Source organism: Candoia aspera, chromosome 1 (genome assembly GCF_035149785.1).
Source record: "Candoia aspera isolate rCanAsp1 chromosome 1, rCanAsp1.hap2, whole genome shotgun sequence".
NCBI classification, from domain to species: Eukaryota; Metazoa; Chordata; class Lepidosauria; order Squamata; family Boidae; genus Candoia; species Candoia aspera.
Window position 1 is genome coordinate 314825740 of NC_086153.1, and position 13596 is coordinate 314839335.

The window sequence follows — 13596 nt, forward strand, 5'->3', positions numbered from 1 at the left end:
ACCACAAACTACTATTTTAGCCTATTCTACTCTATTTTGTGAACTCGGCCATAAAGAAGTGACTAGAGAGGGGAGCTTTGCGAGGTACTGTTGAGGCCTGGGTTAAACTTGCCATTTATGACTTAGCTCTTGAAAACCAGACTTGTTAAATTTGCCAAATCCCTCATTGTCTGGCTTTTGACTGCACTAAAATATGTTGAGAAACTTGATTAATGTTTTTCAGATGTAGACAATATATTTAATTAGGGGCTGAGCTGATATTTGAACTCAGGACCTAGCTAATGGAAGCCTAAACTGAATGAGGCATCTAATAGCGGATTGTGTGGGTGTTTGTTTGTGTATCTATGCACATATTTCTCTTTCCAGTGATTGCTAGTAAAAGAATGAAAGGATAGCAGAGATGCTGGTTCAGATTGCCAAGTGAAGTTAGATTTAGACCAGTCATAGGTCCCAACATAGTTGGCCTCACAGAATTGTGGAGTTGTCCTTGGGAAAAGGGCAGAATGTAAATGCCTTGGATAAACATGGCACAGCATGGAAGCTACTTCTGCAGGAGTCATTCCAGTGCTGCTGATGGGGTTGCGAAAAAGTGGAGGTCAGGTGGAGGAGACGGATATTTGTTTTACTTGCCAGTATTACTTCCTCCAGACATGCAAGTATGAAAAAGTAGTCTCATTGACAATCCATCCAGAGGACTACAAGGATGGAGAAGCTGAGGTTATCCAGTTTTTTAGGTACAGTTCTCTTCATCCTTGAACACCAATCTTGTGGCTTTGGGAGCTGAGATAACATCTGGATATCACCAGTATTCATGGTAACTGTAAGGTACAGGCAAATGATGTCATATGATGTCATTGTGGCTTGTTCAGGTGCCCACACCAGTATTCTTTTGAATATTGCTCAATTGTATTGGAAGATGCTACAATGCTTTACATGTCGTAGGGCTAATGTTCCCATCAGTTCTAGACTAGTAGTAGAATGGGATGGTCCATTGAATTGTTTTACTTCAAATTAAAATAACAAGATAACTGTTTTTGATGACCTCTTGGAAAATAATCAGGGAAGCATTCCAGAGGAGGTTCTGTATTGCATTCTGAAGTGGTACCATCTATCTACTTCTAAATTCTCCCATATCTTGTCATCGCTGAAGGCACTTGTATGCAGCCTCTTTCTCACTAGCGTCAAAGATGAAGCCAACTGGAAGGCACAACCAGATAATACGTGTATAAAGCTGTAATGATCCTGCTTCTTCCATATTTACTAAAAGTACAGAGGTTTGATGGGAACTCCTCTATAATGAGGTATCTGTCTTTCTAACTCCTTCCAAGTTCCATTGTCATTTCAGAAAAGGCGTTGCCTCTTAAGGAGACCAACCAGATAACCATATCAGTTGCTACTTAACAAAGCCTCATTAACTTGTCCCCACTTTTAGAAGTTTTATGCGGGAGGTAAAAATACTTGAGATAACCAGGATGCTTCTGTCTTTTATTATTTTTTGTGAATTTTTTTCTATTGCCTGAAACTAACCAAACTCTAGGTGGCTTACAGAACTCACCTGATAAAAACATAATGCAAAATCAGATTAAGAATTAATTGAAATGGCAGTTCCAGTTCATTGCTTGAATAAATTAACATGAAAGGTTAAAGATTAAATTTATGGAATATAGCACCATTGGGTACAGTTAATCCCCAAGGGGCCTCTGGAAAAGCCATGTCTTCACCTACTTCTGGAAGGCCATGGGGGTGGGGGCCATCTGTGCTTCAGGGGGCAAGTTGTTCCAGAGGAGGGAGTTGTTACAGAGAACACCTGACATTGCGCCCCCTCACACTGTACCTTCTGGTAGATGGAGACCCTTAAGTAGGCATTCCCTAGTTTTCTAGGTAGGATGGATAGAAACTACTGGGGAAAGCCTTGAGACATAGAGGGTTTTATATATAGCACCTCAAAGTGCACTTGGGAACCTACAGGTAACCAGTGCAGCAGGGGTGTAAAGTGTTAATACTGTTGCTGACTGGTAAGTACACAAGACACTCTGTTCTGGGCTAGCTGAATTTTCCGAGTGGTCTTCAAGGGCAATCCTGTGTAGAATGAATTACTATAATCTAATTGAGAGATGACAAGGGCGTGAGTGACATTCAGTACATCCTGTTCCAGATAAAGCTGCAGCTAGTGTACTAGCTGAAGCTGTGCAAAAGCCCTTCTGGCCATGGTCTCCACCTGCTCTTTGTGCAGGAGCTGCGAGTCTTGGAGGACTCCCAGATTGTTATGCTGCTCTTTCTGGGGGAACACAGTCCTGTCAAAAGCCACAGACGGTATAGTCCTGGAATCGGTCAGCCTCTGAATTAACAGGTACAGGTAGTCCTCGACTTATCACAGTTGGGACTGGAATTTCCATTGTAAGTCATTGAGGTCATAAGTTGAGTCACCATGTGACTGGACCCAATTTTACAACCAAGTGAATCACAGCTGTTGTTAAGCGAGTCCAGCTTCCCCAGTGGACTTTTTTTGCCATTTTTTTGCTGGAAAGCAGCAAAAAAGCTTGCAAATCTTGATTGCGTGACTGCAGGATGCTGCAACCGATTGTAAATGCAAGCCAGTTGCCAAGTGCCCAAATTGAAATCACGTGACACTGGGGTGGTGCAACAGTTGTAAGTACAAGTACAGGTCATAAAGCCTTTTTCTGAGGCTGCTGTAACTTTGAACCGTCGTTAAATGAATGGTCGTAAGTCAAGGACTGCCTGTACTCTGCCTTGTTTGGGTTGAGCCTGAACCTGCTTTTCCCTATCAAGATCCTCACAGCCTCTAGATACTGGGTCATGACTTCCACCTCATCTCTCGATAGGCCTGAGATGGAGATATATCATTGAATACTGTATTATCTGCATATTGATGATACTTCATCCAGAACTGGTAGATGACCTTTCCCAATGGTTTCGTGTAGATGTTGAACAGAGTAGGGAAAATGACCAAATATTTTAAAGGCAAGTGGTTTATGTAAACAAATGTCTACCAAATTGTAATTTTTGTGTTATGTATTTAACCATTTGGTAAACAGGTTGTCTGGAGCTCTGCATGTTGAGATGTAAGGCATTTATATGATAAAGCTGAAGGGAGCTGTGCCCCTGGTCCTAGCCCAGTGCTACATCTGTAGGATAGTCCTACTCTATGAAATGTGCACATGGAGAGAGTCATCCGCAAAACAATCCCTCTCTAGGTACCCTGAACCTCTCTTGTCCTCTCCAATTCATTTATTTATTTATCAAATTTATCACCACCCATCTCCCCCACAAGGAGGGACTCTGGGCGGTTCACAATAAAAACACAACCATAATATAATATAAATAATATATAATAATATCAATAACAGTAAAGTATAAATACGTTAAAATATAATAAAATCCAGAAGGCTAAGGTATTCTCTCTGTCTGCAAGCAAAACAGGGCAATTCTATGGAGCTAACCATGCCCAAGAGGAACTATTATCTTTCCCACCCCAGGCTTGTTGACAAAGCCAGGTTTTTAATTTTTTACGGAAGTCCAGGAGCTAGGGGACCTGCCTCAACTCCAGGGGGAGAACGTTCCAAAGGGTAGGTGCTATTGCAGAGAAGGCACGCTTCCGTGACCCCGCCAGATGGAACTCTTTAGCAGATGGGATCCATAGCATGCCCTCTCTGCATACCCGGGTGGGATGGGTCGATGTAATGGGGACGAGACAGTCCCTCAGGTAGCATGGCCCCATGCCATGTAGGGCTTTAAAGGTGATAACCAACACCTTGAATTGGACCCGGAAGCAAACTGGAACCCAGTGCGGCTCACGCAGTAAAGGTGTTATACGTGCCGCCCTTGGGGCACTTAAAATTACCCTTGTGGCTGCATTCTGGACCAGCTGTAGCTTCCGGATACTCTTCAAGGGTAGCCCCATGTAGAGCACATTACAGTAGTCTGTATGGGAGATGACCAGGGCATGAGTGACTGTTTGAAGGGCCTCTCGTTCCAGGAAGGGGCATAACTGGCACACAACATGAAGTTGCATGCAGGCCCTCCTGGCCATGACTGCCACCTGCTCTTTGATCAGGAGTTGTGAGTCCAGGAGGGCCCCCAAGTTATGCACCAGATCTGCCTGGGGCAGTGCAACCCCATTCAGAACTAAAGATGACAAATTCCTGGAAGCCGAGGGGCCATTAATCCACAGCCACTCCATCTTACCAGGGTTCAGCTGAAGCTTATTGTTCCCCATCCAGGCCCCCACAGCCCCCAGACACTCGGAGAGGGTGGTCACAGCATCACTTACTTCACCTGGGATGGAGATGTATAATTGAGTATCATCTGCATATTGATGATACCTCATCCCATGGTGATGGATGATCTCGCCCAGTGGTTTCATGTAAATGTTAAAGAGGAGCGGGGAGAGAACCGAACCCTGAGGAACCCCACAAAGTAGGGGCTGTGGGGTGGATCTCTCGCTCCCTATTAACACTGACTGAGACCAATCCTGGAGGAAGGAGGCGAACCAGCGCAAAACCATGCCGCCCACCCCCAACTCCCTGAGTCGGTCCAGAAGGATACCTTGGTCGATGGTATTGAAAGTCGCTGAGAGGTCAAGAAGAGCAAGAATGGATGCACTGCCTCCATCCCGCTCCCACCACAGATCATCTGTAAGTGTGACCGACCAGCCGTTTCCGTCCCATAACTGGGTCTGAAACCTGACTGAAAGGGGTCTAGATAATTTGTTTCATCCAGGATCCTCTGGAGCTGCAGCGCCACCACTTTCTCAACCACCTTCCCCAAAAAGGGGAGGTAGGAGACTGGGTGAAAATTGTCCAGGATGATAGGGTCCAGGGATGGTTTCTTGAGGGGGCACCAGCGCTTCCTTGAAGGCTGCTGGGTACACCACCTCTCTCAAGGTTGAATTCACCATTGCCTGGACCCAGCCACATGTCACTTTCCAGGCTGCTTTCACCAGCCAGGAAGGACATGGATCTAATTGGCAAGTGGTGGCATTTACAGACTGAAGGATCCTGTCCACTTCCTCGGGTTCCACAGGATCACACTGTTCCCGGATAATATGGTAAGTACGTTCCCTGGATATCTCCTCAGACTCTGTCTCACACTCGGAGTCCAACTTTGAACGGATCCAAGCGATTTTATCCTGCAGATGCCCAGCAAATTCCTCAGCACGGCCCTGGAGGTGGAGTCCTGAATCCCCTTTCCCCAGAAGGGATTGGGTAATCTTAAACAGGGCTGCTGGGTGGCATTCCGCGGATGCAATAAGAGCGGAGAAATATTGATGTTTCGCTGCTCTTACTGCCACAAGGTAGGCCTTAATCGCGGCTCTAGCTTGTGTTCGGTTGGATTCGATCTTTGTCTTCCTCCAGAGGTGCCCTAGGTGTCTCTTAACCCTCTTCAGAACCTCAGCTCTTCTGTAAACCATGGGGAGTATCGGGTTAGATGGGTCGAGAGAGGCCGCACAGGCGCGATCCTGTCCAAGGCTCCAGCCATCTCCCTATTCCAGGTGGCAGCCAGGGCCTCCGCTGGACCATGCAGCAGGTCCTTGGGTATAACTCCCAGCTCCCTCTGAAACCCTACTGGGTCCATCAGTCCCCGGGGGCAGACCAATCGAATGGGTCTGGCCTCCCTGCGGAGGGAGGTGGCATAAGAGAATCTCAAAGTCACCAGGGCGTGATCTGTCCATGACAAAGGGGAAAGATGTAGCTCTCCCCTCAGATCACATTGCCACTGCTCAGACAAGAAAACTAAATCTGGTGTGAGGCCACTGTCTCGAGTTGGGTTCCAAATAATCTGAGACAGGCCCATGGCCGCCATGGTGGCCATGAACTCCAGAGCCGCTTCTGAGGCACGCCCCAGAGAAGGCAGATTGAAGTCCCCCAAGACCATAAGCCTGGGGAACTCCACTGCCAATCCTGAGATGGCCTCTAGCATTTCAGGCAGGGAGGTTGCTATGCAGCAAGGAGGCTGGTACAGTAGCAACACTCCCAACTGCTCTCAGGAACCCAACTTGAAAAATAGGGTCTCACATCTAGCCACTTGTAGAGCAGGGCCCCCAACGGCTTCTAGGGATTTCCAGATGACAACAGCCACCCCTCCTCCCCTGCCCTGAGGTCTCGGCTGGTGCCAAACTCAGAACCCGGCTGGGCAGATCTCTGAAAGAGGAACCCTTCCTTCCATGCCTAGCCAGGTGTTCATCCAAAAGTAATGTCACTAATATTGAATATGATCCAGGTAATGCCAAATACCTGTTGTCCCTATTACTTTCTTTCTTCATTAACTAAATCAATTTCTATATGCTTCTCATTCAAAAGATTTTAATGGGGAGTTAGATTTTTTGCTGATTTGTGTGGAAATATACTGGAGTATCTGAACATACCTATCACTACAGTTATCATAACCTTCTGCTATTCATGGATGTCCACAAGGCTGGAAAAAATTATGGCATGTATGTCATGATGCAAATGACATAACATATATTTGTACCAGATGCAGCAATGCAAATTCTAAATTGCACCTTTTATGCAATGATGTGATGCACATATGGTCATTTTGACATCATTGTGGTATGTTAGAGGTGTTGTATCTGCCATCAAAATCCTCAGCACCTGAGTTTGACTTAGGTTATCCTTCTCTAACCTAGCGCCCTTCAGAGGTGTCAGGCCATCAATCATATTGCCTGGGGATTTTGGGCTTCCCAACACATTTGGAAGGCATCAGATTGGGAAAGGCAGGCTTGCGTCACAGTCAGCGGCAACTTTGTGCATTGCATTTTGTAAGAGTGCCTTGTTCCGGAGCTGTGTGCACATTGGGGCATGGACGAGCCAGTAATCAGATTATCTTCGATTTTTGAGGTGAAAATGTCTAGCCATTTATTTACAAGTCATTTATAAAATGTATGAGACATTTTGAGGCTTTTTTGTCTTAATAATAATTTTTAAAATCAGGTTGGAAGTAATCTATTGTTTTCCAAACAATGCTTATCTGGCCGCTTGCAAGAATAAGGGGGGAGAGAAAGGAGGTCCTGCAGAGGAAGCCACTCCTCCATCGACCTTCAAGAGTTCCTTTACGAACAACTGACATTCTCACAGAATCTAAATATAAGTTGCCTTGAAGAGCGGCTTTGCTAAAATGATGTCAGAGATCAAATTGTCATGTTTCAGAGTCTGATGCAAAGCCTGTTGAGAGTGGGGATGTGGAGCGGGGAGATGGGAAGTCTTTTTATGCTTGTTTGTTTGGATCAGTCCTTTTTTGTTCCTTTTATGTGAAATGAAAAAAAAAATCAGCGGCCAGATTGTTAGACTTCCCGTTGTCTGGTTAGCTGTGAATGGAAGTTTAATTTTCCATTGTTCACTTGTGGAGCATAATGACTTGCAAGGAGCACATAATCGTGCTTAAAGGATCCTTGCTCTGCACAGGGGGTGGGGGTGGCTGGTCGTGGCTTTTAGTTCATTTTCTATAAACTTTTCTATCAAGACTTTTCTGTAAACAACCCTTTGTCAAAGGTAGTAAAGAGAACAGTGAAGAGTTTGCAAGCCAGGGGTTCTTATTTAGGGGATCGGGTGAGGGAGCCTTTCCCTCTGGCCTGTTTGTGTGGTCTTATTTGTGCCAATTGCTGAGGAACACCCCCCCCCATGATAAGCTCTTGATGATGTGGGAATTAGATCCACCCCCTCCTGCCTTCCTCCTTCCTTTCAAAGGGAGGCTAAGGAAAGTAATAACTTAATTGCTGTCAGAGCAGCCTTGGAAGAACCTTGATGGGCTTTCTTCTTAGTACTTACTTCAGAGTAGTCCCAAAACATGTCCAGAAACACAAGAGGGGCCCTGTTTGGAACAGCCCAGAAGCCTTGCTCAGCATCCTGTTTCTCAGAGAGGCTCACCAGACTCAACTTTTTAAAGTAGGGGTGGGCAGCGTTTTGTTGATGAGAGACTGCAAGTAACAGGGATGCCATGTGTTTTTACAGAGTTTTACTGATTTTAATTTTGGTTTGGGGGTTTCTGTTTTTAGTGTTTTGTGCACCGCCCAAGGTTGTTATTACAATATGGGTGGCTATATAAATCTTTTAAAATAAAATAAATGTTGGGCAGGTTCAGGACAGCATTAGGTTGGGTGAGATAGAAAGTCGGTGGGCACTTAGTGGGTTATGTGATCAGAATCAGGCTTTGCTGCCCCCCCCCCCCCGAAATTTCTCTTCCTTTCCCCTCCTTTAAAGAACTTCATGCATACTTTCAGTGGGCATTTTCCCCCTCAAAATGACAGGTAATTGTCTTGCCAATGTTCAGCAGTTATGGTTAAGGGAACATTTCAGGAGCACCTGTAGGCTACAACATGTTGGCCTTGCCAGCTCAGTATTGTGATATCAGCAGCCATGTCCTCTGAGGGCTGGATAAAACAAAAACAAAAACAACCAAAACCCAGAAACTGCCCATCTCTGCTTTAAAAATACAAGTATTAACTACTGTTTCTTTTATTCTACAGTAACTGCAGGAGAGTCATTTGGGAAGTTTTAAACAATAATTTGTTCCTTATTGTGCTCTTGATATGGATCGATCTCCTTGGACCTGCAATTTATAGTGACCAAAAAGCGAATGAATGAAACAAATGGATCTCTGGTAATATTAAAGAAAACATACGGGGGTGGGGTGGTGGTGGTAAAATATAGCAGAGTGATAGTGGATGGAAGTGGGGGATGGAAAGAAATCAGTTATTAAATACATATATTTTCCACTGTTTCACAATAACCTGCAAAGTGGACTTGTTCTGTTCCATTTTTATAAATGTGCAGTAATGCTAAGAAGCATCAAGATTGCCAGTACTATTTCTTTTGCTCCTAACAGCAGTTTAACATGCAGAAATCTGGGCTGTGCTCCAAGTGTGTAGTATTTTTTGTATTGGGAAATGGTCATTGTGGTTTTTCTAAGAGTGGAAAGCATTAACATCTGAATATTTGGAATATCGTATGGGTTAATGTGCTGATCTTCCACAGATGCAGGAAATAAGTGTCTATTATGTAACTTGGCAAAATAGTTCTAGCCATTCTTCCTCAATTCTAAGTCCAACTGAGTTCAGTGGGATTTACTTTTTAGTCAGTGTGTTTAAAATTACAGTAATTTTCTGCATGTTTGCTGAAAAAAGTCCCAAACATTGGGTGCAGCAGGGTGTCCTCTCAAGTTAGCCCATGTGGCAATTTCTGATGTTGTTTTTGTTTTTTTCAGCCCTGGGGGCTTGGAGGCATGGCTGGTGACATCACAAGACCATCAGAGTGGGCAAGGTTAGCATTTGGCGTGGTGGATGGGGTAATACTCCCCTGGACAGACCTGGTGTGCAATTTGCGGGTCCTCCTGGATTTGCAGCTCCTGCTAGGAGAGCAGGTGGCATCTGTGGTTGTGGGGGCCTTTGCACAAACCCATCTTGGGTGCCAATTGTGCCCATTCTTGGATTGGGAGGCCTTGCTCACATCACTCATGCCTGAGTTACCTTCCATTTGGATTATTGCTATGTGCTCTACTTGGGCTGCCCTTGAAGACTATCTGGAAGCTGGTCCAGAATGCAGCAGCACATGCAGTTTTGGGTGCCCCCTGGTTCAACCAAGTAACACAGCTAACTCTGTGAGCTGCACTGGCTCCCAGTTGCTTTCCAGGTGTAATTCAAGGTGCTGGTTATCACCTTTAAAGCCCTTCATGACACAGGGCCAGGTTATTTGTGGGACTGCCTCTCCCTGAGGGTATCTACCCATCCTACTAGGTTAGATAGGGTGGGTGCACTCCAGGTCCCCTTCGTTAAATGTTGCCACCTGATGAGACCTTGGAGGCATGCCTTCTTGGTGGCTGCCCCAGCCCTTTGGAATAGCCTCCCACCTGAGATCCAAGGGATCCTCACCCTTTTAACTTTCTAGAAGGCCATGAAGACCTGGCTCTTCCCCCAGGCATTGGGCTAGGATACGGGTTGAGCTGGGAAGCTGTTTGGTCTGGTGCCTGGGGGGGAAGGGCACTTCTGTTTTTAACCTTGTTGTGAGCCACCTAGAATCATTACATGAGACAGGTGGACATATAAGTCCTGAAAAAATTTAAAAAAAAAATGGGAAGGGGGTAAAAGGCTGGGGTGAACGTTTTGCCGCTGCCATTACTCAAGGAATGCCATGGAGTCTACATGTGGGCTGCAGGTTCCCTGCTGCATGAGATTGGAGTTTATTTTTCTCTTCAGTTGATTTCACAAGAGATGGGAGGGAGGAAGGAAGGAAGGAAGGAAGGAAGGAAACTTCTCACACTAAGCTGAGAAAAAAGGTCAGAAAAAAGCAGGATGGTCTTTTGGGCCCTGCTTTAGCTCTCTGGAAAACATTGTGAGGTTACCTTAGTCTATATATTCAAAAATCTTATGTCCTTTGCCATTATAATTAGCCCTTTCATCACAGCTTCATGAAGGTCTTTTCACCTGGTCCTGACGGATGGTAGGTGCTTGGGTGATGGAAAGGGTGAGTGCCAGAAGCTTCACTCATTTCTGAAGAAAGTGTCTTCCCAGAATCAAAAATGATGATTCGGTATTCAAGCTTAGAATGGTAGGAAAATGGAATTATGTTTCCCTGGCCTGAAATCATTCTGTAAAAGATATGTTTCATGAGGACCAGCAGAAAGAAACCTGCAGTTCTTTCACCTTCTGTGGGTTTCAAATACATAACTGAACATTCATGAATCTTTTGTCATATGTCTGCCTCTTAATTTTCTCACCCTCTGGCATGATGAGGATTGGAATTACATAAATAAGAGTTTGTGTAGCTGGCTCTCGGACTGATAAAACAACAAAGATTAAATACCTCTCTACATCCTAGGCACACAACTTCTTTTAGGTTGAAGCCCACATTGTCCTTTGAATGGAATCTTGGGATGGAATGGTGGGGGATGTATTACAGAAAGGGGCAGGGCCACATAAAAATATTTTCAAAAAAGGGAATGAAAATTTAATTAAATATTAATAGGATGACTTTTTAAGTAATTTAGTTACTGAGCAGTTAAATTTCAACCCCCAAACATGTACTTTTTATAGTAATCCCCATCCCTTTACAGCTCAGTTGATTCTAGGTTTAAAATAAACGAAGTACATGAACAAACACAAGCAAAATCCATTCCTCCCCCCCGACCCCATGTCCCCCCAGAGGTGTCAGCGTAGAACTCTTATCCTTTCCAGCCAGCAGGATTAATATCCTTGCTGAACAAAACAAAAACCATACTTCTTTTCTCTGACGAAGACTTTATTCACAATAGGAGTAGCACAAAAAGCTTTTAAAAGTTGATTTTTTTTTCGGATGTGCAGGACTGTGCATATTCCATCATGCTATGGTTTCAGTATACAGATAGAAGTCGTTATTTGGGATAGGACCATCAGCACCTTGAACATATTAGAATTATTATTATTATTATATTATTATTATTATGGCCCTCTTGGGTGCCAAAATGTTAAATGGTTTTTATTGTTGGCTATTGTTTACATAGCATGAGTGAAACTCTTTCTGTATAGCCTTGATGTCTGATATGCAGACATGTTCAGAAGTGCAAATGGAAAAGTGTATGGGGAAGTCTGGCCCAATTCTATCATACCCTTCCCCTCTGCATATAGTTAGAATGCTTATACAGAAGTATGCAGACAGTAATGAGTACAATTTCCCATAAGTAAACTATTTGTGCCCTCCAGGTCATAGACCCCATCCAGGAGTTGGCTTTTGGTGCCCATGGCCAGATTATGGGTTAGAATGCTTATCATATCCTTAAGGACATAATGGAATTTGGCATTGTGATTTGACTGTCTGCCAGCTGCCATGAATTATTGGAATGGGATTATACTCAGACATCCACCACACATGTTTTGCATTCAGGAAGTCCCAGATTCAGTCTCTGGCATTTGTAGGTAGAACTGGAAAATCTTGGGTTGCTGCAGTGAATCAGTGCAGGCAACACAGAATTAGCTAGACTGGTTCACACAACATGATATGATACTGGCTGGGTTCCCACAAGATGCTGAACCACAGTTACTTAATGGAATAATACCTGAGGATGGATGTTAAAGGACAGAAGTAGGACTGAGATGGTTTTCTGGGGCAAAATTTCATTGACATGCAACACCCTTAATATTGCTGATGCCATTCAGAGACATAATCAACTTGGAACAAGGTAAGCATGTGCTAATGTTCATCAAATTAAGCAAGTCCTTGGACCAAGCAGGGCAGGATTAATGCTGTCTGTCATGAGTAAGGATGGCGAGCAGGGGGCTCCCATCCAGGCTGTAAAGCGCATGCGTAGCACTGAGGAATTAGGTAGCCATTCCAAGAGACACCGATCGGGCCCGCCTTAAACTTTGGGGTTTATATGTCTGGGTTTTTCCCACGCTTCTTCAGTTTGTTAGGATTTCCCTGTTATGTAGCAACAGTAAAGCACTAGAGACCTGTTCCTTGTCTCAGCGTGGTTCCTGGCTGTTAGGACACTGTCTCTGCCCAGCGTGGTCTGATGTGAATGGCTGTTTTTCCAGATCCAAAAGAAATAAGCCAACAAGCAAAAAGACACACTTAACGGTTTTGTAGTGCTTCTACTGTAGGCAAGCCTAAGGAGAATTTGGCGTTGTCAGAAGGATCCTGAATGGGATTGGTGCTTTCCCTAAGCAAGCTGGGTTGGATGAATGAGCTTTGTGTTGAGGGTTTTATTAGGGGGGGGGAGTGTTTCACAGAGACAGGTGAAGTGGTATCATTATGCAGCATTGATCCCTGGGGCCTGCATATACTTCTCTTCCCCCCCCCGCCCGCCCGCCCCCAAATCAGGGATCAAGATTGGATGAGGGAGAAGAAGACTGCAATTTATCTAGGCCTCCCAGGCTGGCGGCGGAGGAGGAGGGTAATTACCGTTGTTCTTTTCCTTTTCCAACTAATTTCTCCAGCACCCTGGCTTATTAGAAGGAAGGGAAGGAAACACACAAATGAGTTCAAAAGTCCTGAGGGATGGAGGGGGAGGGGGAGCGTGCAAGAGCATCTGCTCCTGACATCTGAGGTTACTTTGAACCTGTTGAAATACGTGGTAGAGGCTTTATTGTTCCTGCCAAGTGTTCAGCTATGGCGATTCAGACTTCTCAGACATGTTAATAGCACAGCTGCAGGAGGGAATACTCACCCTGTGTGACTTCAGATGATTCTCTCACACTGGTTTAGCTCCCCCTTCCCATGGAAAATATGGACTTAGGATAATGTCTCCTTCATTCCTGGGCTTGTCTGTGCATTGATTTTCTTTTAGTGCCATGTGGTGGTTCTTGTGCTGTATGTTTGAATTAGATGTATTTGGGGGGGAAAAGGTTGATCAGGGGCTACTAATAATGGTGGACTGGTTTTAGGGAAACACTATTTTCAGCAGCAGCCTTCCATAAAAACCAGTTGTTATAGGGGATAAGCATGCTGTTGCCAGATGTTCTGCCTCTAGTCTTTCTGGAAAAAAAAATTGGGTGGGGGACTAGGATGTTGGATTTAGAATTAACTTTTTTTGTGGGGGGAAGTGGGATGCTGGATTTAGAGTTAACATTTAGATCTGATTTAGCAGGATGTATCTTACTTTATTTCT

General features: G+C 44.7%; 1 protein-coding gene across 1 annotated transcript in view; it reads left to right on the forward strand.

The window, feature by feature from the left end:
• Positions 1–13596, forward strand: part of KIF26A (kinesin family member 26A) — a 184726-nt gene that overhangs the window by 13303 nt on the left and 157827 nt on the right. The gene's annotated exons all lie outside the window — the stretch shown is intronic.